The sequence below is a fragment of the Ambystoma mexicanum genome, chromosome 1p (genome assembly GCF_040938575.1).
Source record: "Ambystoma mexicanum isolate Mex_15411 chromosome 1p, UKY_AmexF1_1, whole genome shotgun sequence".
NCBI classification, from domain to species: Eukaryota; Metazoa; Chordata; class Amphibia; order Caudata; family Ambystomatidae; genus Ambystoma; species Ambystoma mexicanum.
The window spans coordinates 939,550,603-939,578,415 of record NC_090921.1 but is presented as its reverse complement, the minus strand read 5'-3'; positions in this window follow the sequence as shown (position 1 = coordinate 939,578,415).

Below are 27,813 nucleotides of genomic sequence, written 5' to 3'. Positions count from 1 at the left end.
GACTGAAACTGCACTGGTTATCTGGCCACCCTTCTGATCTCTGGCCCAGGCCCTGTCAACTGCCCACCTGCACTGCCTCCCTGGCAACCTCTGCACTTGGTGACTGTTTTCTGTATCCCTTCAGTCCCCTTTCCAGCACTTTGTCCGCACTTCCTTGCACTTGCCTGTTTTATATGTGTTTTATTTATCTTATTTATTCCACTTCCCATGTAATGCACTTCCCCCTCTCCCTTCCCCCTTACACTCTTCCTTTCCCCCCTTCCCATGCACTTGCGTGATCTGAGTGACACCTGGCCTAGTAAGATCGTTGTTTGTCCTCCCTTTGTTCCCCCCCTTGCCTTGTCGTGCATTGAAACACCTGTGTATGGGTGAGTTATAAATGCCATATCATATCATATCATATCATATTTCAGTAGTTTTCATTGTAATTATCACCCTATTGGTGATTGCTCCCCCATATAAAAATTGTGTGATTTTCTTTGAAATTAAAATAAATAAATATGGTGTTACCACCCACCGGCCTGGTTCATGGTCCATTGTGACCCAGGGTAGTTCTAAAAGGGGGTGTGAGATGGTTTGGGTACTGGCTCAATTTGAATTAGTTGAAAATAAAGAACAAGCATTCTAATTGCGCGCTACATCTAAGGCTGAGGGCAAAGGTCCTGGTCCGGTGTGTGACGCCCGATTGGAATCCTTCACAAATTGGGGGCTCGTCGACAGGGATTGGGTTTGTTTATTCACTTGTGACAGCTTAACACAGCAGGCTAACCTTCAAGGTAGTAATAATTTGTGTGGCTGGTACACTGTGTTATGCTGTAGAAGCGCCTCCCCAAAACAAAAATCCTAAGTACCAGGCCTGTGCATAAAAAAATAGACAAAAAGCAACAGAATACAGAGGACCAATCCTCACTAGGATTTTCGCAAACCTATAGATCTAGGAGCCAGAGGCCTTTTTTAGGGGGAGACCAATTTAGCGGGTTTCAAGAGGATTTTTACAACCAAACATGGGACCCTTGGGGAGGCAGACGGTGGCAACTACCGCGAAGGAGGGGATACAACCAGTAGCAGGTTTGATCAATCCCACCTCCCACAGGGAACTAGTTAGAGACATTCCAGTTTTCAATTTATCAGACACTGAATTGTCCCCTATCCAAATTCAACTTCTTGGTAAGGGTCTATCATTTGTACCGACTAATCGGACTGATTGGCTCACAGTACAAGGTGAGGTTAAACAGTTCTTTAGAAAAGTGCAACTCAGCAACTTTTTTAGCTATAAGGAACAAGAATTGAACCCTCAAGATACAGGCCTAAGGGTCCCATCTAACTTTACTCCACTCGATAATCAAATAATATTTGAACTATTCCGACGGTAGGACTCCCTCCTTTTATGCCCTCCCCAAGATTCACAAACACGAATCCAAACTCCCGGGAAGACCTATAGTATCGGGCTGCGGTTCGATACTAGAGCCTCTCTGTAAGTTCATAGACTTGTTTTTACAACCTATAAGTCAGAAAACTGTGACCTATTTGAAGGACACAATGGCAACAATTAACATCTTCGAAGGGGAACCATTTGACAGCGAGACAGCGAGAAAGATCTCCTGGTCACAATGGATATTAAATCATTGTATAAAAATACATCCATAGATTTCTGATACACCAGGGCACACAACAGAGGGTTCCAGCAGGGATTATTGTCGAATTTATGATGATTGCCCTACAGAACATTTTTTTTGTATATGCAGGGCAATATTACCTGCAAACAAGAGGCATGGCTATGGGAGCGGCATTTGCCCCTAGCTTAGCCATCCTCTTCATGGCTGCCTTTGAGGAACAGTGGGTACTTTCAGCCAATAACCAATTCAGATCCCAGATTAGGAAATGTTTTTTTTATATTGACGACGTGATCTTTATCTGGCAGGGCGATCTAGGTTCCCTTAATGTTTTTTTCACCTATCTTAATAATCAACATCCTACCATCAAATTTACCACGGAATATGACAATACATCTATCAGTTTTTTTGATTTGGAACTCAAGGCACAATTGGGACATCGCCATTTTGTGCTGTATAAGAAGGAGACAGACAGGAACAGTACTCTACATTTCACTAGCTTTCACCCCAGATCTCTTAAAGAAAATTTGCCTTATAGTCGGTTTTTGAGGCTGCGGCGCAATTGTACCGAGGTATCAGCCTATTACCAATATGCCAATAAATTGGGTAGTGACCTGAGGGTCCGAGGCTATCCCAAGAAACTGGTTGCACACGCTCTGAAAAGAGCTAGGTTTACACCAAGGGAGAATCTACTTGCACCCCAGACAAGGAGTTTGACACAAGAAAGGATCACATGTGTGACCACATACAACACACAGTCATTTGCTATCAAAAAAGCATTGCTGAAATATTGGCCTATGGTTGATACTTGTTTACCAACCCCAGGGAAGCCATTGTTTGCTTTTAAGAGATCAAGAAATCTCAAATATCAACTGGTGCATTCATCCTCACTGGCTAAACCTAATGTGAGTCAGAGAGTGCTGCGCCCATTGCTGGGTCACTTCCATTGCGGAAATTGTCGGGTGCGTCAATTCACTAAGAAGACAAGTTTTCAAATCGAGAACAGAATATGGAACATTCGTTTCTTATCAAACTGTAAAACCAGCAATGTGGTGTACTGTATCCAGTGTCCTTGTGGCCTGAGATATGTAGGCCAGACAAGCAGGCCGGTAGATACAAGAATCCATGAACATCGCTCAAGGATACAATGTATAAACCATCTGCTGCCACTAGTCTCGCACTTCATGGCATTCGCACATTCTCCGGATGACATGCAGTGGTGGGTACTGGATGTGGTTGAAAACAGCCTAGATATGCAACAAATGCTCCAAAATAGGGAATCCAGATGGATTTTTCGGTTACAGACATTGGACAGATCTAAAGGGCTGAATGAGGAGACCCCCACTTTCCTGGTACATCCATAACAGTATTTCAGTCTATTATGGTATGACCCCATTGGCCTATACTTCAAGGATGTCACGATAGTTGTTTTATATCTTATGTGAGCATTCTCTGATGAAATGTTCCCCTTCCTGCTTTTTGGTTTGGTACAACATGTACCTTGGTGCATTAACCTAGGGCCACAGTAAGGGGCTGGTCGCTTTCCTTGAACCATGATGCTGGGACAAAACCAGTATTCAAATATAAAATTACTCATGCTGTAGCAATAGTTGCACCCTATTTCTACTTTTCAGCAGCAACATTGAAATGATGCCCTCTTGTTTACATTCATAGCTCTGCACAATTAAGCATCCAAATGTACGAGCCCAGGCATCACTTAGGATGCAGTACACTCTTTGTCAACCACAGTGCTGTGTCGCCTTTCCATACATGTGAAATATAAGGCCTTCCGAGGTCTCAATGGTTGTCAACACTTCCTGGAGGAGACTCAGTGTCAAGCTCAATGAGAGTACGGGTGAGTCTGCATATATTACAAAGTAAGTCCTCTCTTCAGATCCTGTCACATACTGGAAACGATCGCACACGGGGACATATATATTGATTCTTTGTCCCTCCCTTTAGTTTGTAGTTGCGAAGGGCACAATTCTGAATACGTCCATGGTTAGGACACACGCATTTACGCGTCTTGAACTGCGACATCTGCAAGCAGCTTACTCTTACAACCTGACCTTTGCGAATATATACGTTGAGAACGTTCCATTTGGCAGAGGTACAGGATGTGATACACAGCGTGCATACCTGGCTCTGGTTGTCTGTCTGGGTAATATATTGCTAATACTCTGTCTGGTCGGTGGATGTAGGTTTTTATCTTAAAACCATTTTTTTATTTGTTTGTTAAACAGGGCATGAGGTCCCAGTGCTCCCCCTGGTAACACTAGATTAAGGCTCGAGTGTTCCCTATTATCAATTTGAAAGCGGTAGTGTACATAGCCGTGAGACAGACATGCTATGACTCATCCCTTGACCCGGCGATATTAGGAGCCGTAAGTTAACTGCCAATCCCTTCCACTTGGCGATCATTTACCCCCAGGTTCTATCACTGTTTCTTTTTCTGCTCACCACTTTATGAAGTTGTTTGAGTACACTGGGTGAACATATATCACACAATTTCTGCCATTGTGGGCAGACCGCATGATTGCATGCAGCCTTCGATTTCATGGGTCTGAGGCTTCATCTTTTTTTCATTCCTTGGACGGCTTCTGTCTCCATGTATAACGTTGGATAGTATGTACGATTTCAACTGACACGCTATTACATTTCCTCTCTTTGAGGTGGTTTAGAGTTTGTATTTTCATCATCACCTGGGGAGCACTGGCTTTAGCACAGGTGGTGGGTTCTGTCTGTGTATCTATACAGCAGTCAGTTGCTCCAATTTTTTAACTGTTTCTGACATAACTCTTGTGTTTTTTAATTTTTTGGTTCATATTTTTTATTCCTCAGAGGTCATCTCTTTGTGTATCTGACTTTGGTCCTGAGGAAGGCGTTATATAAATCTATAAACGCCGAAACGTAGGACACACCTGCTTTTGTAACACCTCTTTAAGCGGGTGCCAGTTGGCTGGTTTCTAATCTCTACAGCCACTCCACGTAGACCCCGAGTAGATCTTCAGATTATTTAGTGTAATCTTGTATATTTGGTTTTTCAAGCCTCAATATTTCACACCATCTGGCAATAGTTGTAATTATTGGTTGGTGTTGTTTGTATCTTCAGATATGTGGATCTGTTATAAATGACAAAATAACAGCACAATTGTATGTAATTAGATTTATTTTCATTTCATGTTTATTTTTCCTTCTCAAAATGTTTTTTGTCTTGGTTTTTATTGTACAAAATTGCATTTATTTGTTGAATTGTCTTAATAAAATTGTGATACAAATTATGTTTTAGATTATTAAGTTGAGCATGCTTCTAAACATAACATGGTATATGAATGAATGTACCTCTGATTTGGAAAATACACAATGGTTGTTTGTTAAAAATAAAAAGTACATCACACACTGATTTCAGAGTGTGGGTGGAGGGATTTGCTCATATAGAGAGATATAATACAGTCAATTGGTTGGACTGATATTCTTCAAATTCTTTTTCCTGTTGGAACACACACTTTTTGTTTACAGATTATCCATACATAAATAAATTATAAAGAAAGAACACTTTCCAAAATGGCCACAGTACAGATCAATATAGCTAGGGAGCACTTTCTGCACACATTATGTGTCAGGGGGCAATGGCCAGAGCAAGATGAAAAAGTCTGGCTAGAAGAAATGGTGCAACAGGTCATCGCTTTGAACATGGACATGTGGCAGGGCGGTGGCCTATTACACTAAGTTTTGAGTGAGTTATACATGACTCCAAAAATTAAAGAGGAACAGATTACAATTGTCAGAATCGCGGTCTACATGTATCTCCATATGGGAGTGATGCGGGAAAAGCATGAGGAAAATACAACTCTTGCGCAAAATCAATCTGAACTCATAACTAAAATTCAGACTGAACTAAAATTAGCGGAATAAAAACTGCAAAAGAACCAATATTCTGAGGCAGAATCTGGAAATTACGTAAACAAATTAAAAGGGGACTTGGCTCTCCAATAGCAGAATAATGTAGACCAAGATGCCCAATTTGATGCATTAAAAATAGAGTGTCAGGAAAAGGTTGATTCTCTGGAAGAGAGTCAGAAATTAAATACCATCAAGCAACAAAGGGATCACCTGGCTGAACAGAGAGGCACCCTAAATCAGGAGAAAGATGCCCTAAGTCAGGAAGTAAGCAATTTAAAAACAGAGTTACAGGAAAGTGAGTTGGGCCTCCAGAAACTAAATGAACTCAAAACAGAATATGGAAAGTTATTGGAGCACACCAGACGGTTAGAAGGTGATCTGGAAGAGAACACCCAAACTAAAAATGCACAGACTCAGGAGGTGAGTCTCCTGCAACATAAATTGGCTCAGGTTTCCCAAACTATACAGGCAGCACAAAGAGATAATGAGGCCCTCTGTGAGGAGAAAGATTGGCTCCACAAGCAAGTGGCAGCTCAAGAGCGGGTCATAGAGGCTAGTAAAGCCATGATAGCCGAGCAGAAGGCTCAGATCTTTGCCTATTATCAAGAGATAGGGGCTGAGAAGGAAAAACTAGCCAGGTTGGAGAAAGGGTATCCTAGATCTAATCCAAACTGGAGGGACCAAGAACAGGTAGAGAGGGACAGGGCAACCCCTGATCATAGTATGATGACCTCTGTACTAAGGGACTCAAACCCATTTAACACTTTGTGCACTGCTGACTTCATGGTTACCGGTTCACATGAGCCAGAAACCATGAGGCCATCAGAATTAAATAGGCCTAGCATAATGGAGCTGACAGGTTAGCGCCCCCTAGAAATTGATAGAAGGGAATCCCTGGATAGATACAAAAATATAATGGCTGATGTCTCTGACCCGGAAACCTCCTATGAGGAGAAAGTCAGGGAATTCGATCTGCAGAATCACTACCTCCATAAGCGACCAGTTGGTTCGATTTGCACAAGGAAAACAGGAAAGGAGGACCCAAAAGAGCATCCTGAAGACCTCCACCCAATCAGGGCAGTGGGGGGGATACTCTGCTAACCCTGGAAGCAGGGAGCAGTCAAAAGACTACTCTTCTGTGCACCACAGGGGAGAAGAAACTAGGCCCCACCACTCTGTGAGCCCCTCCCAAGCTCTCAGAATTAGGGAGCGCCTAGATGACCATGAGGGGACCTCAAACAGCAGCACCTCTGAGTCTGAGGGTGAATGGACTCAGGTGACATGGCGAACGAAGGCAGATAAACCAAAAAGAGTTCTGGTGAAAGACCCTATTAGACAGATCAAGGCCATCAGGAATTTCATGACACTGTACAATAAAAACACAAAATATTCTGTATGGGAGCATTTGGAACTCTATGAACAAATGATGGACACATTTCACATAAAAGATAGCCAGAACTGTATAGATTATGCCAAATGAACATTCTCTCCAGAATACTCCAGCTTCTTTACTGGACTGGAAGACCAAAACCATTCAAGATGGTCCACCTGCAAGGCGGCCATCTTGAAGCACTTTTCCACCCATAGAAACCCCCAAGAGGCTCACAAATCGGCCTACAATCTACATTGTGGAGAAGATCAGGCCCCACGAGAATTTATGCAGGAGCTAAAACGCGCCTTTGCACAAACCACTAGAAGGGTGCGCATGGATAGCAGAGAGTTTATCACTACCTACTTTCATGCACTCCCAAAATACATTATGACCCAGCTTTTGAGGGATTTGCATGATAAAAGATCTCTGGACTGGATAATAGAACAGGCTACCCGCATTTATGAAGTCCAAAAACCTGCAGAAAATAAAAATCAGACCAAAAACCTCAAACCTGCCAACACGCCTAAAAATGCACCAATCCCAAACCAGCAAAATCAGAGGCCAAGAAGGCCTTCAGGCCAATCACCAACTGGTGGTCGTGGAGGTAATCCCACCAATGGGACCCCTAACTCTCCTGATTATATAAATCCCAGATACAAGGGCAACCGGCCTATCATGGGTTATGTATTCACTCTCCCAGCCCACGGGGGGGGTCTCACCAGGTAAATACTCCCCCAGGAAACTTCCCTCCTAACTTCGATCAGGAGGGCAGTAATCCCCCAAATCCTGGGTTAAGTTTCTTTTCCCGATATACACAAAACCCCAACCTGCAGGACAACCCTCCTTTCTTTCCCCGGTTTCAGGAGCCCAGCCTGCCCATTCCGGGATAGGGGAGGCCAAGGGTGGAGGGTTACCAAAATCCACAATTCCTAGGGTACTCAGGGAGACGGGATAGTTACCCTTCCCATGAACCACCTAGTTATGAACAGAGACCCCCGTACCAGCCTGAATGGGTGTCTCAACTGGAGCACCAGGTTCAGAACCTCACACAGGATCTGGGTTGCATATTGAGGGCTCAGCAGAACCCTCAGATGAACATGGCTGCTCAGAACCCCACAAACCAAGGGTCTGGCACCCCTGAACAATGACAGGGAGAGAACCCTGACAATTCCCTAGTTCCAGCGAAGAGGCACGGGATGAAGGGGGGTGTAAGGCCCTAGAGGAGGCTTCCTTCCTCACCCGTGAAAAGCCCCTGGATGCCCAGGAACCAGAACAAAAATCTCTTGCCCCCAAAAATCTGCAACCCAGGGAACAGAGGGTGGGTAGGAGAAACAAAGACAGTAAAAAGGCCCTTTTTCTGGAGGAAGTTAGTATCCTCCAGTTTGAAGGGGAAGAATCCTTAGAGGATTCTGGGAAAAAAATCTTCTCCTTCAGGGACGGGGGAATTCCTCCCAATGGAAAATGGGTCCCAAGAGATCTAAATGAAGACTGGATGGGTGTGGGGACTGATTCAGAGTCACCCACCCCTGAAATTATCATCCTGAGAAGAAAATAGTAATGGAGGGATCCTCCCTGTAAATTGGTTGTAGTGACTGCCACCCGGTAAGCGGGGGCATAACAGAACTGAGAGAAACAGGGGATGCCAAAACCTCCAAAATTTCAGGATGCCAAATTTTTATTACAGATTCCCAAACTTCCCAAACTAAGTCTTGGGGCTGCCTTCCAGAAAGGTGGTTGGGGGGCAACCCAGGGTCCGAGGAAAAAGGGGTTGCTCAAGCATCACAAACAATTCGGGTGACTGCCTCCCAGAAGGGGGTGATAGCCCAGAATCAGAAAAAAGGTTATTCTCAAACATCACTAAATAATTCTGGTGACTGTCTATTAGAAAAAGGGGACCAAACCCAGAGCAAAAGGGGAGCCCGAAGCTCCCCAGATATCAGAATGCCAAATTTTGCTTTTAGATTCCCAAAATCCACACAGAATTATGTCCAAAATACCTTTGTGTCGGGGACCAAAATAAGAAGTTAACCGCCAAGCTGGCTCAGAATGCCCATTACCTTTGCCCATTGGAGGAGAAAGCAGGTAGATTCTACGCCTCCGTCCAAGTGCAGGGGCAACGTCCAATTTTAGAACTGGTGGACACCGGATCCCAAGCCACTCTTCTTTCTAAAAAGACCTTTGAGCAGCTAAATTCAGGAAGGGGGGAGAGACACCAGTCCGTTTCACCCCTCAGCCTGGAAAACTCCAGAACTACGACAGGAATAAAATTCCTGTCGAGGGGAATGCAGATTTGGAAATAAAAATTGGGTGACATAAGATGAAACAACCGGTCATAGTCCTGACTCCAGAGGAAACCCTTTCTCTATTAGGGAATGACATCCTCTGCAGGTTGTCCCCCCTAATAAACTGTGAGAACAAGGTCCTCTGGACTCAGAAAAATAGGCCAATGATACTTTAAATGGCACATGCCACATGGTTGAACAAGAACCGGATCAAATTGAGTTTCATCTTCAAAATAATCAAACCTCTGATGTTGCAGTCATTGCTGTAGGAGAACAAGCTGGTGATGGAAACTCCTCTCCATAACTGAAAATCAACCTTCCTTCCAGTTTTAAGTGGCATCCCACACTGGAAGGAAATACTTTGAAATTTTATACTGATTCACAATCTGAAAATCCCAATTCCATAGTTAAAAGCAATGAGAAACCAGCTCAAAGCATAGCTGGCATTCAGAAGAAGGGCGAACAGTTTGTCCTCCTCATTCAGTTAAATGAGGGGAGGGAGTCTGTTCTCGGACGAGTTGGCTTGAATAGCGAAGAAAGCTTCGTCAGTGAAGTATTATTCAGGAAACTCCCAAAAGACCTGGAAAGAAAAGATCAAAGAAAAATCTTGCGGTGTCACTCCACACCACAAAGAAAGAACTAAGGGGAAGCTGTGGGTGTCCTTCCTCGCTCCAACGAGAGACAACAGGAGGATTGTGGCATACCGCTCCCTGATGGAAGAAGGACTCCACCTGATGAACCCCACTTTGCCCCACTGATGAACCCCACTTTGCCCTATGGACAAATCCCACTTTGCCCTAATCTCCCTCGACAAGGAATCACAAAAGGGTTGGTGGGGGGGATTTGTGGGATATATTTACCCACTCAGCAGTACTTCCTCACATCCTCCAGCTGCACTTCAGTAGAACCAGCAAAATGGCTGCACTGGCTCCTGTGAGCAATAGGGCCTTGCTTCAAAACTGCGTTTGCAGATACAAAAGGATGGCTGCACTGCTTTGCCAAGCACCATTGGGCATGATGGAACAAGGGGGCACACTGAGAAAGCCTGCCAGTGTGTTTCTTACATGCACCAATAAGAACATTGAGAAGCAGCACTGCTTTGCTGCTTGATCCAATTTCCCCTTGAAAAAGGAAATATTTGGCATTTATAATGATGGTGCCCTGATGCTATTTCCATCTGTTCAACCTCACACTGCTTTCATCAATGAGGCCCTACGATGCCCACCTATATCCAGATTGTTCTCCAGCAAAATAGAACATTATCCCTGTATGACAGGCTGTGTCAGCCAAATCTGAGAAATCAAAAGAAGCTTTATTTTCAGTTGCACTAGAAAACACTTGACTTTTGAGTTACAAAATGTTAAATATCAATGTTGCAAAAGAGATTGTGGCTCTCTGGGCCTATGTCAATTTCAATGGACCTGTGTCTTAAACAGATTGGTGTATACGTGAAAGTGACTAGGGCTGCAAAACAATGTGGGAAATTCAGAGAGAAAACCCTTTGAAATGGTCAGCCCAGCAGACTTCACCATGCATTAAAATACACTTGTGTAAATAAGGAAAAGTGCCTGTTTTAAAAGTGTAATGTTGAAAGAAGGGCCTGTTTTGGCCTAGCAATGGAAAGGTTTTTTTGCTGGGAAACATATATGGGATGTTTTATTCAACAGGCTTGCTTTAGATTTAAAACTAAATAAAATATCATAAGAAATAAACTCATGGGCTGCCTTTTGAAAACTACCCAAACAGGTTTCTGCCATGGCTCAAGGGACATTTGGCTGACCAAAGGAGTGGCCTAATCCCCGAAAGAAGGAGCTGCCATAGATTCTAGGACACATGGGTGATAATTGCTACTTTGGAAAGCTTTGAATGGGCCAGATGGCCGCATATCACAGGCTCATCAGACTTTTGTCTGGGCTGAGGCATCTTACAATAGGGATTCCGGGACATGGACAAATGAAAAAAGAAATTACACGTCCCCGCGACTTCTACTGGGAGCTTCAAAGCCAACTCAAGAGCAGCCCTGGAACTATGCCCTTATATGGTGAACAATGCTGACCATTTTGGCTCTAAAGACTATTTTATTAATAAACTTTTAAGACTTTTATCTTTGCAACAGGACTTCGCAGGAATGTAAAAAGTTAACAGTTTAAATGTAATTTTGTGGTTTTTAATTTAAGACGTGTAGCCTTCACTGCCATATTGGGAACAGAAATGGCAGAGAATTGGACAGTTTGAGGAAAGTGTACATGATGCCACTGTGAAATTCAATACTTACATGCCTTATGATAATCTATACCCATGTATAAAGTTATGGAATTTTAGGTTGAATATTTCTCACTACAAATCACGAAAAACTATCAGACGGGCGAAACAATGTCCTACAAATGTGAGAATTGGACTGCCATGCTCTGCATAAAATATGTAATCTGCCTATGTAATTTGTTAAGATGCCACAACTGTAAAAATGTGCCACTTATGTAAAAACTGGATTTTAGCTAAAGTAACTGTGGGATGATCCTAGGCATTGTAAAGCTACATCATAAAGCTGATGTCATGTCTCTAAAAGTCCAACCAGCTGACAGCAAGGTGGTAACAATCACCCCTGGCCAATCCAGTTGTTAGAGGCATGCCTAGCTTAAGCTGGCCCCACCATATAATTCTATGATGTCAGCAGAGGCTAACAGAACTACACAATCTCTTCTGAATTTCCATCGCTTGCGTATCCAGATATTCCACCTTCACTCTGCAACATTCCAGACCCCCCTGCCAGAAAAGGGACAGTTGACCCAGGCCTTCCCTCAGCACTAAAACCCCATAACAAAATCCCACTAACTTCAGAGAGAAAGGGGAAATGTGGCTGAGCCCGCTTTGGGATTCGCCAGTGCCGCCTGCTTGCCCTGCTTACCCGCTCCAGCCAGCTGAGGTGTCGCTGCGCCATGACCAGACCTTTGCCCAGCTCTCTTTTGCAAGGAGAGCTGCTATCCGGTGACCAGAACCTTTTGAGGCCAGAACCCGTTTAGCTGTCCTAAATTCCAAACTCAAGTGCTGACTGTGAGTGCCCCATCCCATAGCAACACATAGCATACCCCATCTTCACCCCTTTGTCTTTGCTCTATTTTTTAATTGATCCTATCCATATCCTGATAACTTGTCTAAACTGTTCTAATTCTCTGTTCACCCTGTTCTTGTTTTTCTAGTGTTAGCGCAATTCTTTCATTCACCTCAACTTGTAACTCCTTAGCAGTATTTTGAATAATTTAAATGAATTCCCACATAGATCTGAACACGGGGTGAAAGGGTTAAGTTGCAAATTAACCTGGGATCGTACCATGTCTTTCTTTAACAATTTAGTCTGAATAACCTAGTTTAAGTAAAACCTGTCCTTTTTCTTTCCAAACCGATTTCCTCTCTTTGACGGCTTTATTCTACAAAAACCAACCCTCCTTTTATCTTGCAAATCTCATCCAGTTATTCAGCTAGAGACATCATTTCACTTCTATATTGTCCCTCGGATGTGCATCTATCCCCCAGCCCAAAAACCGCATTCCAATTCAGAGTATTTCACCTGTTTTCTGAAAAACCGTTTTGACATTTAAAACTGCAAACTAAAAAAATGCAGCTTTTTCCATGTGTGATTGACTGCAGTGAGTTTTAACTTTCAACCTGCTTTGTGAACTGTATGCCTTGTGTGATATCTTACCTTATAGTTGCTAGTTATATGATAGCCCTGAGACTGTGATACAAATATGTACATCACTATTTAATTACACATGCAATTAATTATTTGTTAAAATTTGAGTGTCATTTTAGGCCATTGCAAGAGATTTTGATTCTGTTTGCTGCCTCATATCCGTGACTACCTGCTGATTCTTTCTATTAACTCAGAATTAGATTAATTGTGGGTTGAGGGAATATTGTGGGGAAAATTCGAACTCTGCTGCTATCTGTCCTAATTGAAAAAGTGCTCCTATTCAATTGTGCTTTGGATATGTTCTTGTAGACGGTTACCCAAGTGTATTTCTTAGTTTTCATTGTAATTATCACCCTATTGGTGATTGCTCTCCCATATACAAATTGTGTGATTTTCTTTGAAATTAAAATAAATAAATATTGTGTTACCACCCACCGGCCTGGTTCATGGTCCATTGTGACCTGGGTATTTGTAAAAGGGGGTGTGAGATGGGTCGGGTACCGGCTCAATTTGAATTTGTTGAAAATAAAGAAAAAGCATTCTAATTGCGCGCTACATCTAACGCTGAGGGCGAAGGTCCTGGTCCGGTGTGTGACGCCCGATTGGAATCCTTCACACTGTGACTTGCTTGGGAAAGTGCGAAAAGGTACAGTACCTCTGAAGAGGTAGCTGATAGTTGTACTTTCTAGAGATGTCTGAAATGTGACATGAAAAGGAGAGAGTGGAGATGAAGATGACTCCAAAGATTATTATCATTGCAGGTGGGTGCGGCAGCAGGGCCAAGGGAGTCTGGCCAGAGTGAAAGTGGGAAAACTGGAGCAGGGTGACCAATGCAAACAATCTCAGTCCTGCTGGCGTCAAGGTAGAGGTTGTTTGCAGCACACCATGACTGAATCGTAGTCAGACAGTCAGATATGAGTGATGAAGAGGAGGCGGCTGAGGGTAGCCTGAAAGAAAGTTCTGTGTCATCCACATAACACTGGAAGTTAGAGATGAAAGTGCTAATGACAGGTGCTAAAGCAGCCATGTACACGTTGAAGAACCAGGGGGATAGCTTACATCCCTGTGGACCGCCACTGTTTGAAAGAGCCATAGAAGAAGGAAAGGCTTTGAATTCCACCTGGGATGGGTGGTCAGAAAGAAAGAAGGTTGACCATGCCATAGCCTGATCCATGAACCATGTGCACGATACCCACTGTAGTGGTCCCCTTCTGCAATGGTTGATGTGAATAACTAACATACTAGTCAAATGGGTAACATTCCATAACGATCAATATAAAAGAAGATCTTATCTGTCCCCTTGGCATGCAGTTGACAGTCAAATTTCATTCCATGAAATAGCCATCATTACCTGATGCAATGATCTTCAGACAAAGGAAAACATGAAACGTAGTTCATGTACCACATACATGCAACAAAAAAAAGAAAGACCAACGGGCACCACTCAGTGACATCAAACACATGCAAACCACAAGTCCCAATACAGCCATCAACATGTGTCTCTGCACACATGCACAAAAACCTGCACACTGCATGCAATTCAAACACACAATACACACACACTCATACCCCACAACATCATCCACACTGCCTGTCCTCCTCAATGACATGCAGCAAATGTGCATGCAATATATCTCCAATCATTACACAATGTCACATACACAATGCACACTTCACTCACAGTGCTGCATGAAACTGTGAAGACAGCACATATGCATATAATTGATCACAACCAAAACATGGTTCATCCCAGGAAGACTACCAATGCCATGATAAGGCTGGCCATCACATGGGTAGTATTGGGAAAGTGCACTGCACACAGTCATGGAAGCACATTACAAATAAACACATGTGTTGTTCATTGCTTAGGCACTCATCCAATAACCCAAAAAAGTTTCCAAATGAACACAGGGCAACAGGTTGGGGACAGGTGAATGTAGAAAATGATTTATTAACAGAGATGAATAATATAATCAATACTACCAAGAAATCATGACAATAACTGGGAGGGGAGACAAACCCACAATGCCTTCTGAGTGTTTAGAACGTGCAAGTATACAGGTGAGTGTGGTATGGGAAAAGGTTTGGATTAGTTCAAGGAGAAAATCTTGTGCTGAAATGGCCAGACAATAATACACAAATGGAATTGCTGATTCACATGCCCAGGCGAGAGGGAACGTGAGGTGGCGTTGTTTGGACTTGTGTATGCTGCCATCTGTCCTCTCTTTCAGGCTTATGCGAGGTCGGATTCGAGAGATGCTGCAGCCTTGATTAAATTCCATGAGGAAATGATCGGGATAGTGGGAGCCTATTGCTCTAAACCTGTGACGAACACACATAATCCTAGGGAGAAATCGACTTCCTGGTACGATAGGGAGTATCGGGAAGCCAAGGGGCAGCTTATAGCTGCCTCTAAGTGCAAAGGGCCCCAGAGATGCATTGTGTTCAGACAGGCAAGAGTTAATTAACACACGATGCTGAACGGGAAGAAAAGGGGCTTGTATGAGGGGTTATGGAGGGATATCCTGGAAGCATTTGCCCGTGGGGTTCCGGGGGATTTTTGTCTAAGATGGGGGGTGCACACCGGGGGAATCAAAACCAGTTGCATGGTCTAATTTTGGAAGCAGTATGGACAGATTACTGCGGTGCCCTCCACTGAGAGGACCATGGGACTTTGATGCACACCTATGGGAATTGCTCTGCACTAGCTCCGGTTCCACCTCTATCCCCCTGACGCACACAGAGGCCCATGAGGAGCGTGCGTTGGCACGCCAAACGTTGGGCAAGGCCCCGGGTCTGGATAGAGTCCCAATAGACTTTTACAGAAATGTGTCTTTAATATGGGTACCCTATTTGACCAAATTATTGAATGCTGTGCTGGCCAGGACTATGGTCCCGGGGTCTTGTCCCATTACACAAAAAGGGCGCGCGCAATGATCCTGTTAATTTTAGACCCATTTCCTTGCTGGGTGCTGGGGGGAAGACGTTTGCCAGGGCACTCTTATTCCATCTGGATGAATGGGTACTGAGCACTGGAGTAATAGATCATCACCAGGCGGGGTTTTGTGAGGGCCTCAGCACGATTGATCAAAGGCTCTGACGGCGATTGATTTGTGAAAAATACTCTGTGCTGAGAAAGGTTAACGTCTATGCTATGTTTGTTGATCTACGCATGTCATTTAATACGGTCCCTCACGCCCGATTATGGAAGGTCCTGGAGGAGCTTGGCATTCCTGTGGCTTTGCTCTCAGTAATTCAGAGCCTCTATAAAGGGAACTCAGCAATGGTCTGCTGGAACCCAGAGGGAAGCACTTCTCGCAGCATTGACATTCAGAAGGGAGTGCGGCAGGGATATGTGTTGGTGCCTAGGCTGGTTTGCATTTTTATTAATGAAGTTCTGAAGAGGCCCTTGGCTGTTCAGACCGACGCCCCTTCGTTAGGAGGCGATAAGTTTCCTGCATTGTTGTTTGCAGACAAAGTTGTGCTCCTCTCTCTCACACCGCTCAGTGTGCACAAACAATTGGAGATTTCGGAGTCTTTTTCAAAGCAGAATGGGCTCTCTTTGGATATCAATAAGGCCATGATCTTCAATGTTAACCCCAGGTAGAAGCAGAAGCCCCTATCTATCTTTGTAGACGGCGGTGCAATCAAGCAGGTTCAGTCCTATGATTATTTAGGTTTGACAGTCATGGCATCATGCAGTTGAAAAAAGCAGGTGGAGAAGGCTAATCTCGCTTTGGTCAGCTACAGTGGGTCCCTCAACAGATTCAGAAATGAACATGCATGGGAATGGGGCAGTGCAGGTCTCGTTGGAGGCCTAAAGAGCACAAGTATGCCAGGCAGCATTGTATGGTGCAGAATTTTGGGGACAAGTGGAGACCAAGTCCCTTGTAGTGGCTGAGACAAACATTTCAAAAAATATCCTTGGGTTGCCCATTGACGCCCCGAACATCCCAGTGCTCCTGGAAACTGGATTAGAGGGGCTTGATAAATGTAAATTGTGCTCGGGTCTTTACTGGGTCCGACTTTGGTCCAATCCTCAGGCTTGCAAATACTAAGAGGCAGTCATAGATGTTTTGTTCCAGCAGGAGAGCGGCTCTTTAAAGTGGGCTGCTCATGTGAAAAGCTATCTGGGCTTGCAGGGTTTGGAGGATTATTGGTCAAATCCCTCAGTGATCACATTGGTTTCACCGGAAACGATCAAGAGTGCAGCAGGGGCAAAGGCTCGGCAGGACATTTTGGGAAAATCCAGGGCCTCAGAGCAGCTGGCCCGACATCTTCTAATAAATACACTGGCAGTTGGTGACGAATACTTGGATCATGTCTCACCGAGGTGGGAACGCGTTCTATATTTAAAGTTCTGCATTGGAATTTTGCCAACTGCTGTATTTCGGCATAGATGGAACAATGCCATCTCCACATCAGGCATTCTTTGCAGTGAGCTTGAGGAGATGTTGGAACACCATTTATTACTTTGTCCGGCCACCAAATCATTGAGGAGATGCTTCTTGAAGCTTCTGTTCCTAAGTCATGCCTGTAGGTCCTTAGCTGTTGGTATGGCAATATGCCTGGATGCTGCTGAGTCAGAGGCTGTTCTCGCCATCAAAAGTTACTTGAGTTGGGCAGGAAAAATTTACATGAGAAAGGCCAAGTTGCTGAATAATTCTACGGGATAAAGATACCTATCTGTAGGAGCTGTCATTTCTTGTAAAATGTTGTTTTTATCTGTTCTTTTTGGCAAAGCAATGATTTTGAAAATTTAGCGGAAGTGGCCTGTGAGCTAAGTGATTGTGATGCAGTAACTGATGTGATTTTGTTTGTTATTTGTGAACTGTTTTTATGACTATTTTGTCCAATCAAAGCAAATAAAGTAAAGTAAAGGAATTGCTACCTCACGTGGTGATGCTGAGCGTTAGCAAGTTCAGTATATACACAGTACATTAGATGATACATGTGGGGAGTCAGGGCACCAAGGACACATTAGGGCCATCAACATCAGGCACACTACTGTATCAATAGCACAGAAGAGAGTGGGAGAACAAAGTGGATAAGAGAAAGGACTTGATGAATGTAGGTAACTTAAGGAGTTTCTGCTCCAGACGCAGAGGAAATGGACCCACCAACAGCCCTTTCAATACCAAAGTGCTTCACAGGCAGGGAGTAGTTGCCGTAGGAATGCAGGAGGATAGAAGTGGAGTATTTGATCAGTAAGTGTTGAAGACGGTACACAGACCCATATATCATACATAGGGATTTCAATGTAATCCATGCTGAGTCTGTGAGCCCCTGAAGGCTTTATATTGTAGGAGAGATGTGGTCCCTGGGCCTGAGTAAAATGATTAGTCTTGCAGACCTAATCTGGGTAAGCTGTAGGGGTCACAGGGTGGACCAAGGAACACTTAGGAGTAGGCTGTTGCAGTAGTGTAGCCTAGAAAGTACCGCAGCACGTGTAACATTGCACCTCTGTGTGAAGGTGTGGAAGGGTACAGTTACTTTGAGCATCAAGAGCTGAAAGTCAGACTTCTTGACAATCTTGGCATGAAGGAAAGGTGGTAGTCGAAGATGAATCCAAGATTCCTGGCCTGGGATGAGGGGGGCAGGGAGTGAGCCTATGGAGGAAGGACAGAGTCAATGCCAGAAGTAGGATGCATCGGATCCAATAGGGACACTCTAATTTTTGTATGGCGTACAAGCCAAGGTCATTTGCAGTGCACCAAGCCACAATGGCTGAGAGGCAGTCATGAAGAATGAGGGTGCAAGTGTGTTAGTAGGAACATTGCTGAAGACTAGTGTGTCATAGCACATGATTTTGTTGTACCATGAGCCAAAGAAGCGTTGCATCAGGAAAATGTATATGTCAAAGATGCATGGCAAAAGAATGGACACCTGCGGGATGCCACAGGTGGAGGCTGAAGTACGTTAGAAGAAAGGGCACATAATGGTTTAATTGTAATGATTGTTTAGGAATGAGCTAAGCAAGTCCACTGGCCGTTCACGGAGCATTTTAATGAGGGTGGAATGGCTCGCTGTGTGAAAAGCAGATGAGATATCAAGGAGGATGAGGACAGCAGGTGATTAAGAATTGAGGGATGCTACAATTTATTCATGGGTGTTCTGGATAGCAGTGTCTTTGGGTCCGGATGGTTTCAATCCACACTGGTGTACATGGACATCCCCAACAACAACGTCATGGGCTCCTATCTGTGGGAGGGAAAGCTTGCTAAGCAGTTTCCCCAGGAAGGTGCTGAAAGAAATGTGCCAGTAGTTTGTTGGTCAGGAAGGCTCTGCATATGGCATAGTAAGGATGGTGTGCACAAGGGAGTGCTTGATGGAGCATGGAAACTAAACAGCAGGAAAGGAGTGGTTGCAGAGATCAACAAGAGCAGGTGCCATAGAGGAGATATTGCCATTGATGGTTCAGTAGGAGCACTGGCACACCAGTTGGGATGACAGCTTCAAGGAGTTGTCAACTCTGTTGACTTCTTCAGGGGACACATGAGTGAAGGAGGAGATGAGGAATGATGAGGGTGAGCAGTAGGAGGGCAGAGGTGCAGAGGGTTGTGTTTGAAGAGCTTGCCACAAGTAGGTTTAGTCAGTCCTGTGTATTTAAAAAACATATGAGATGCACGCGCATTACAAAGGTACTGTGAAGGAGTTGGAGCAGAATATACAGTGGATGGGTTGGCAATTACAGAAATACCTCTTGCACTCTCGCCAGAAACATACTTTATGTGACAATGCAATGCTGCCCACCGAGCAAACTGCTGTGGCAGACAAAACAAAGCAATGTGATGCAGAATCACAGATAAAAGCAGACTAAAAGTAGACTGTTAACCACCAGACTATGGGCAATGCAGATTTCAATGTCACAGCATACAAATGGTCAAATACTGCATTCAATGAAATGCAGAAGTGCCATGCACCCAGCTGTGTTGCACTAGAAGCTGCAAACACCATGGTGCAGCATGCATGGTAAATTCATGCAACAGCAGCAACACAACTAACCCTAAAGTGCTGGTATAACATATCATCCGACAAAAATGCATACATACCAACATATCTGTGGCTTTAAACTGGTGCTGCACACCGTAATACTTGATCCATAATCAAGACAGGCCAAATGTGATATACAGCCATAAACCCACAAACCCTGCTACAGATCTGAAGTGTCGCTCATTGCACATGATAAAAGTGCCATGAGCCACACATCAGCACCTGCCACAAGCCACAAACAGTTGACCATGCAACCCACTTCCAAACCACCACGAAAGCCTCACACCGTTAGAATGCACACTTTTTAGAATCAGTAAAAAGTGGCCCCAGCAATCCATCAGAAGAACATGGCCATACCCGTCATCAGAATCACCCCTGTGTAACATGCACCCCTTAAGAAGTAGTGTTGGACCACAAGCTAAGTCAAACCAAAGCGAACATACACAGTGCTACACTCCCATGCAAACACCACACAAGTGTCAGCAAATGCTATTCACTTACCTGTTCAGGAAACCCACCTGCCTGGCATATGATGCACACCATCAGGAGACTCTACCCCTGAATTAAATAATATGCATAGTAACAGCAGAAACAACATGCACAATCATGACAACACATGATTACATATAGAAAATGTGCTGACACCACCCACTGCAGGAGCAACACAGGGTGCCACAGGGTGTCTGGAAATAGATTGTGATCATCCCAGGAGTACAGTGTAGCACAACAGAGAGGGGGAGAAAGAGTGACACAGAGAGGGAATCCCAAGGAAATGTCAGATCAAGGAGTACACTGCCTGGATTTCAGATGTACAAAGACATGCTGTACAGGACAGTAGGTGCGGCCGTAGAGGAATACACAAAGGTAGGTAACAACACAGTGACATGAGCACCACTTAAATAACCATACTGGCATGTCAGCATGCAAAGCACATATAAGATAAGCAAGACATGCAGCAAACATGCACACCAATGACACATGCTCAACATGTAAGACAGTACTCAAGCTCACCCTGAACTGTGTCTCCTAATCAGTTACAGGAAGGACAGTGCCTGGTGGAGGGCATGGGGAACATGGATGTCAAAGGGTGCAGGGTGTCTTCCCAGGGACAGCAGTCACCGCCACATCACAGATTACTGAAACAACATGGGAGAAGACATTATAACAGCCATTGTAAATTACCATTGACACAGCACACACATGCAACGGAACACCAAACCCACCATGACCTGCCCCTGCCATCCTGTGCACCACAATGCACACATGCAAGTTGACATTACTATGCATGCCTGCATGTACACCACTGCACACTTCTTTGCCTTGAGATGTTAACGGGATACCTCAAGGGAAACAAAGGAAAAAAGGGAAACAAAAATAAACCAGGAAAGGGCAAATCAAAATCTACAATGCCAACATCCGGGCCTGGGGTGAAATAAAGTACCAAAAATATAAATAAAAAAGAATCAAAAATGTCCATCATGGACCGGGGTGGATGGGTCCACCAAGGGGGGAAGCGAGGGAGCGGTCAGGGTGCATGTCAACTTCCACATGGGTGATGTTGAAAAAAACGAATCCCTCCATGGGCTCATGGACTGCACGGCTATGTTGGGCCGGGAGGCATGTCTCTGCTGGTACCACCTTCCTGGGTTGAATCAGATGGTGGTAGTAGTGCACGAGGCTCACCATGCAGTGCCTCAGTGGCAGCAGCCTTGCGTGACACTGATGAATGCACCAGCACACTCATGTTTAGGAGGTCACCATGTATAACCTGACGGTATGCACACAGTTCCTCAGAGATGGTCTGTCTCAATTGTTGCATCTCAAGTTGGAGCAGTCTCCTGCTGGCTGCCTTTTCCTCTTAGTTTGCAGCTTTGTGGGCCAACAACTCTTGTCTCAGGGCTTACCGTTGGGCACGACCCTCTGCAAGCAGGGATTCCTGCATAGACCTCAGATCTGCCCGTCGGCTCCTGCTGGTGGCCTCCATGTCCAGCCTGTGTGAGCAGAATGTGGACCGTATTGCCTGCAGCTGTTGCGCCACCTGCCTTGATGGTGGGATCATGGAACTGGCCACCCTATCCATGGCCTCAGCAAAACTATCATAGGCAGCACCCTGTCGGTGCACAGCACGCAACATCTGCTGCTCCCACACTGTCTGCCCAGCCTGCACACGTCCCCCACGTGTGCATGGCCCACACCTGCCTACCAAAAGGAGCATGGCCTTTGCTGTGATTCCACTGTCTCTGGCTGCAGGACTGCATCCCTCCCTTGGACGTCTTGCCCAGGACCAGAAACCACTACATGGGAGCATGGCTTGTAGTCATAACCACCACAGACAGCCGTGATACCACTGACTGGCCTTGTGAAGGCACCTGACCCCCTGCAGACTCACAGGCCCCAACTGCTCCAACAGTTGGTGCACTCACCTCCAGCAGCATTGAGGATTGCACATTCGGTTCAGCACCAGAGCTACTGGAGTCAGGAGAGTCAGTGTCATATCTGGAAAGTCCCAGGATGGTCTGTAGCACCAGTGAATTCTCCTGTGCTGCCACTCCACGTCCTCCACTGGTGGTCTGGACCAGCACAGACTCTTGTTCCTCCTCTTCCTCCTCCTCTGCATCTGGTGCCTCCTCACCTGCACAAGGACATAAAAAAACATGAGGAGTCATGTGAAACGTGTCGACAGTAAACATCTGTATCACATTGCTGTCATGCAACACAATGCCGGGCATGTCGCCATGAGAGAAATAGCATACACACACTATGTACAAGAAGCCATCTGTTCATGGCATATGCAGACTGGCAACAACATTCCATGGGCCTGCCCATGTAGCCAGTGGACACATTGGCAACACACATGGTTCTCACAAAGCACATGGCACAGCAAACTATTGACAAATACACGCAAAATGGGCATGGGTATCTGGCTCTGTAACATATTACATTACATGTCAACAGATACACACAAATATTCACATCTAGGTGCACACCCATGACATGCCACACCAGTGTTAAAATGGCAGAGGGAGTGTCCGCAATGTGGGCATGGTCTGTGTGTGGAGTCCCAGTTGAAGTATGACTATGAGAGTAACACCTAGACAAGGTGTGTGATGTGGAGAGAGTAATTACATGCACTTGGAGATAGGAAGAATGGACAGTGACAGACAAGAGGACAGGGGCATGGACCCATGGACTGTTTGCTGAGTGTGGGAGGGTAACAGGGATGAGTCCTCAAAACTATTTGACACCAGGGTCATTGCCATAGCTGCAGCGGGGATGTGCACAGTGTTGAAAAATGCAATGTCACTCATGGCACGCTGTGAGGCCTGTTGGTAGTCTACTTGGAAGTTATCTGTAGCATGGAACCACCTACGTACATGTGTGAATGGACAATCTACACCATGCAGTGCATGAAATGTAACTTGTATTTCAGTCACAAGCACTTGTCTAGCAGACCAGGCTCACTGACATCACTGATGCAACTAACTAGATGGCACGTTGTGGTAGCATGTTGAAAATGTTGTTTGTGTATGCTGGTGGGGGATGACTACTGTCACAATGCCATGTGCAACCGATGTACGACACATGGGTTGTATCCACTCTATAGTACACTGGACATGAGTCAGTACACCAAGAGATGGTTCAGCCAGGGCAGTCATTCAAATGCAAGCAGAAGTGTACCACAATCATACATCTTTGTTTTGTTTCCCTACATGTACTCAGGATGCACAATCTTGGTCACTCACCGCATGTGCCCTCGTAATCTGGCAGGCCTCCCAAGCCTTGCACCTGAACAATATGAATGTACTGAGCTCCTCCTCCTCTGTGACCCCCCTCCAGTTGCCATAGCAGAGGCGAGGTTGCACCCAGCTTGGACTTGGTGCGACGGCTGAGATCATTCCACCACTTCATGACCTGAGAAGCAGTGCGCTTCTCATACTCTAAGATGTTTATCTCATTCGTGACATGCTGCCAATGCACCATACGGTGATCGTTCACGTAGTCCACGAGGATCTGGAGTTCTTCATCATTGAATTTCCTCTTCCTCAATGTGCCAGTGTCCTGTGCCGTGCCATGGAGTTGAGCCTGTTCCTGCCATGCAGGCTTTGCCTTCTTGGCACGTAGTGCTGACCTTGTGTGGCTGAGATCACTCAGGGCCCCAGATTCAGGACCACTAGTGGCCTGGGGCATGGCATCACCCACTGGTGCTGGGACAGCAGTTCTCACTGCATGTCCCTTACCCTTCTGGGCAGGGACAGCAGATTCCACTGCACATCCCTTACCATTCTGGGCAGGGACAGAAGCTTCCAGTGCAGGTCCCGGACCCCTTTGGGGGGACAGCCGCTTCCACTGCAGGTCCCTGACCCCTTGGGGGGGACAGCAGCTTGCACTGCATGTCCCCGACCCCGGCCACCTCTGCCACCTTTCCCTTTGGGGCCTTTCCACTCATGTTACAGGTGTACTTGAACAATGGAAGGCACACCAAGCAATTATCCTGGGCAATTCCAGTGAGGGGGCAGTGTACATGATGGAAAATGTACTTCTGTGGTCCAGTAAGGCTCAAAAGTACCCCAGGTGACAAAAATACAGTACGCGTAACGCGCAGGCACCACCAAAAAAAGATAAGAATAGCATAGGCGAGACCTCGATAGCTTCCGCAAAAAGAAAAAGCTTTACGCGATTCACTGTGGCACAAAAAATGCATACGCGAACCCCGGGAAGCTACTCTTAAGGTAAGAATAGAGGTACATGATACACAGGGGCACCCAGAGTATGAGAAATGCATACACAACTCACTGTTAGCCTTGAAAAATACAAAAGTATACGTGTGTATGCGGAGAGGCAAATACCCTACCCAAATAGGAAGTTTGTACAGTCCCAGAAGTGAATAAATTACGTGGCATCCGCAAATCGCAGTAATCCACTCGTCCATCTACTCCCAATGGCATGTACGGTTGGATTTGCTTCTATGCGTACTTCTATATCCCCAATTATGGCATGCTGAATCCCATTGTGTAGCACATGTCACATAAGTTATGCACTGAGGGCCCTTCCTCGGATTTCACGTGTCCACGCTAATTTCGAACGCGCCAAGTAACCGTTACTCTGTTTCCAGCTGCCTCCTACTGCCCTGAGCTGCCTCCTACGGAGCCATCTGCTGCTGCCTGCTCAGTGTGTGTGCCTGCTGTCACCTGCCCTGGGTTTTGTGTGCATGCTGTCCATCCATTGCCAGTGCTCCTGTGCTTGGCCCTGTGACCACCTCAGCTGATTCACCGGACTCCCACTGTGCCATACCACCACCACACCACAGTCCATCTCCAGGACTACTTTGCCCACCCACACCTGCCTCAGGGGTTGCCATGTCAGCACCAACATCCTCTGACCAGAGTGGCAATCCCATAGCACCGTTACAGAAGGCTGTCAACTTCACTGTCAAGGAAGTTAACATCCTGGTGGCGAAGGTCCTGGAGAATCATGATGCCCTCTGCAGTCCATCGAAACAAGTCGGCAAGGAAGGACGTCAGCAGATCTGGGATGGGACAAGGGATGCCGTCAACGCTGAGGGGATGGCCTCCCGGACCTTCAAGAACGTGCATAAGCGCTGGGAGGACCTGAAGTCCAGGACCCACAGCAAGGCCGGCTGACGAATAACAACATGCGGGTCCTGGAGAAGTTTTATTCAGCGCTGTACACCCGGGTCTGCGAGTTGCGTAAATGGAGTCGACTGGTGAGAATCCATGTCTTGCAATGGTCTACAGCGCATGTGCATGTTGCTGCATGTTGTCAGTGGGCCCCTTAGGCTGCAGAAAGCATGCCTCGGAGACGGATGTATGCGTGCATGCCCCAGACATTGCTCTCTGATTGAACCCCCAGGTCCAACTGGGGTACTTCCTATATTCTATCTTCCTCTCTACCTGTGGTGTTCTCCAAGGGTCTATCCTCTCACCCTGACTCTTCAACCAATACCTGGCAACTCTCACTCACTGCATTGCTACTTTCTACTCAAATTTCCAGTGCTACGCTGATGACACTCAAATAATTTTGTGGCTGCCCTCGGACACCTCCTCTCCCTCTCTCATCTCTGACTGCCTAACTGCCATCCAAGATTGGTGTGCTACTAAAGATCTTTGTCTGAATGCCAGCAAGACTGAGATCCTCCTCATTGGCACACCATCTCCATCCTTTTCCCTCACTCTCGTGCCGGACTCCCTTGGCCCTCCTCCTACTCAGACCTGCGAGGCTAAGAACCTCAGGGTCATCTTTGACTCCACACTTTCCTTCTCCGCCCATATCTCTGAGGTCTCTAAAAAGTCAAACTTCATACTGCACCTCCTCAGAGGTACTCTGCCTTTCCTCTACTTCCCTCAGAAGCTCACTGTCTCCCAAACTCTGGTTCTCTCTAGGATGCACTATTGTAACAGCCTCTTTCTAAATCTACCTGCCTTTACTTTCTCCCTCTGCAACTAATCCAGAACAGGATTGCAAGACTTCTCCTTGGCCTCAAACCCTGGGATCGTATCTCTCCAGCTCTGAAATCTCTCCATTGGCTCCAAGTGGATGCAAGGATTAAATTCAAAACCCTCTGCATTGTCCACAAAGCTTTCTGTGGCCTGGGTCCAAAATACCTTCAGCTATCCCTCCGCAAATACCTCCCCTCTCGAGCTCTCCGCTCCTCTACCTCTAACTCCCTCCGGGTCAATCATTTTTCAAAGAAACAGGCTGTGGGTAGATCTCTATCTTCGTCTGGGGCCTCCCTCTGGAACAGCCTCCTTGTCACTCTAAAACTTGAGGAGAGCCATCTCCGGTTCCGGAAGCACCTCAAGACCTTCCTCTTTGCTTCTGCCTTCGCTGCCCCTCTTCCCTGCTGATCTGCTCTCTCTTGGCACTGTGCACCTGGCCACCCTTTGTCCCCAGGGCCCAGGTACCTGCTCATCCTGCTACCCTACTGCACTGCCTTCTGGCCACCCCTTGCACCGGGGACTGTATCTGTACTCATACAGCCCCCCTCCCCATTTTCCTCTTTTTCTGCACTTATCAGACTTACCCAGTCTGTTGCCTTAAACACAGCACTTGCCACTTGCTGGCTGCACTACCACTGTTTATTGCCTCCATTTTCTATTTATTTTTTATTTATTATTATTCATCTGCTCTCCTATGCTCCGCACTTTCCACTCTCCCCCTTCCGTGCACTTTTTCCCTTTTCCCTTTCCCATGCACTAGTGCGTTATAGATGTCACTGGGCCTAGTAAGATCGTTATTTTGTTGTGTTCCCCTCCCTTGCCTAGTCGCTCTCTGAAACACTTGTGTACAAGCGGGATACAAATAAAATATATCATATCATATCTCCATGTGTGAATTGGACCATATGTAATTTGAATGAGTTATCAGTTGCCTTGTGTGTTGTACTGCTGCCTTTCAGACCGTGCACATGTTTTGGTACTTTTGTCTGAGACATGCTGGTGTGACGAGTGTGACAGTGTTGCCCGCTCATGTGCATGCACGATGTTCATGTGTGTGTGGCAAAGATGGGAATGTGTGACTGGCCATCACTCACGAATGGATGCAACATGTGCATTTGGATGTGTGACGTAGTCTAGTAATGGTAATACAGTTAGCGTGACTCTGATGTGATTGCTCGTCACACTGCTTGGTGACTCTATGCAGATGTGTCTGCATGACATGTTTACGTGCACATGATGCATGTGTGCGTAGTGTACGCATTTGCTTGGTTGTGAGAGTTTCATGTAGCCTGATGTGACTGTCGGAAGTGATGGGCACAATTGTATCTGCATGGATGTGGATTGCATGTGCATGTGTATGGGGGTGGAGAATGATGGTTGTTCCCTTGACTAGTTATGTTCATGTGAATGTTGGTATTGCCACACACACATTTGAGCAGTACACTGATGTTTCTGTTCTGTGTCTCCTTTTCCACAGTTGCATCTGATGATGATGGCAGAA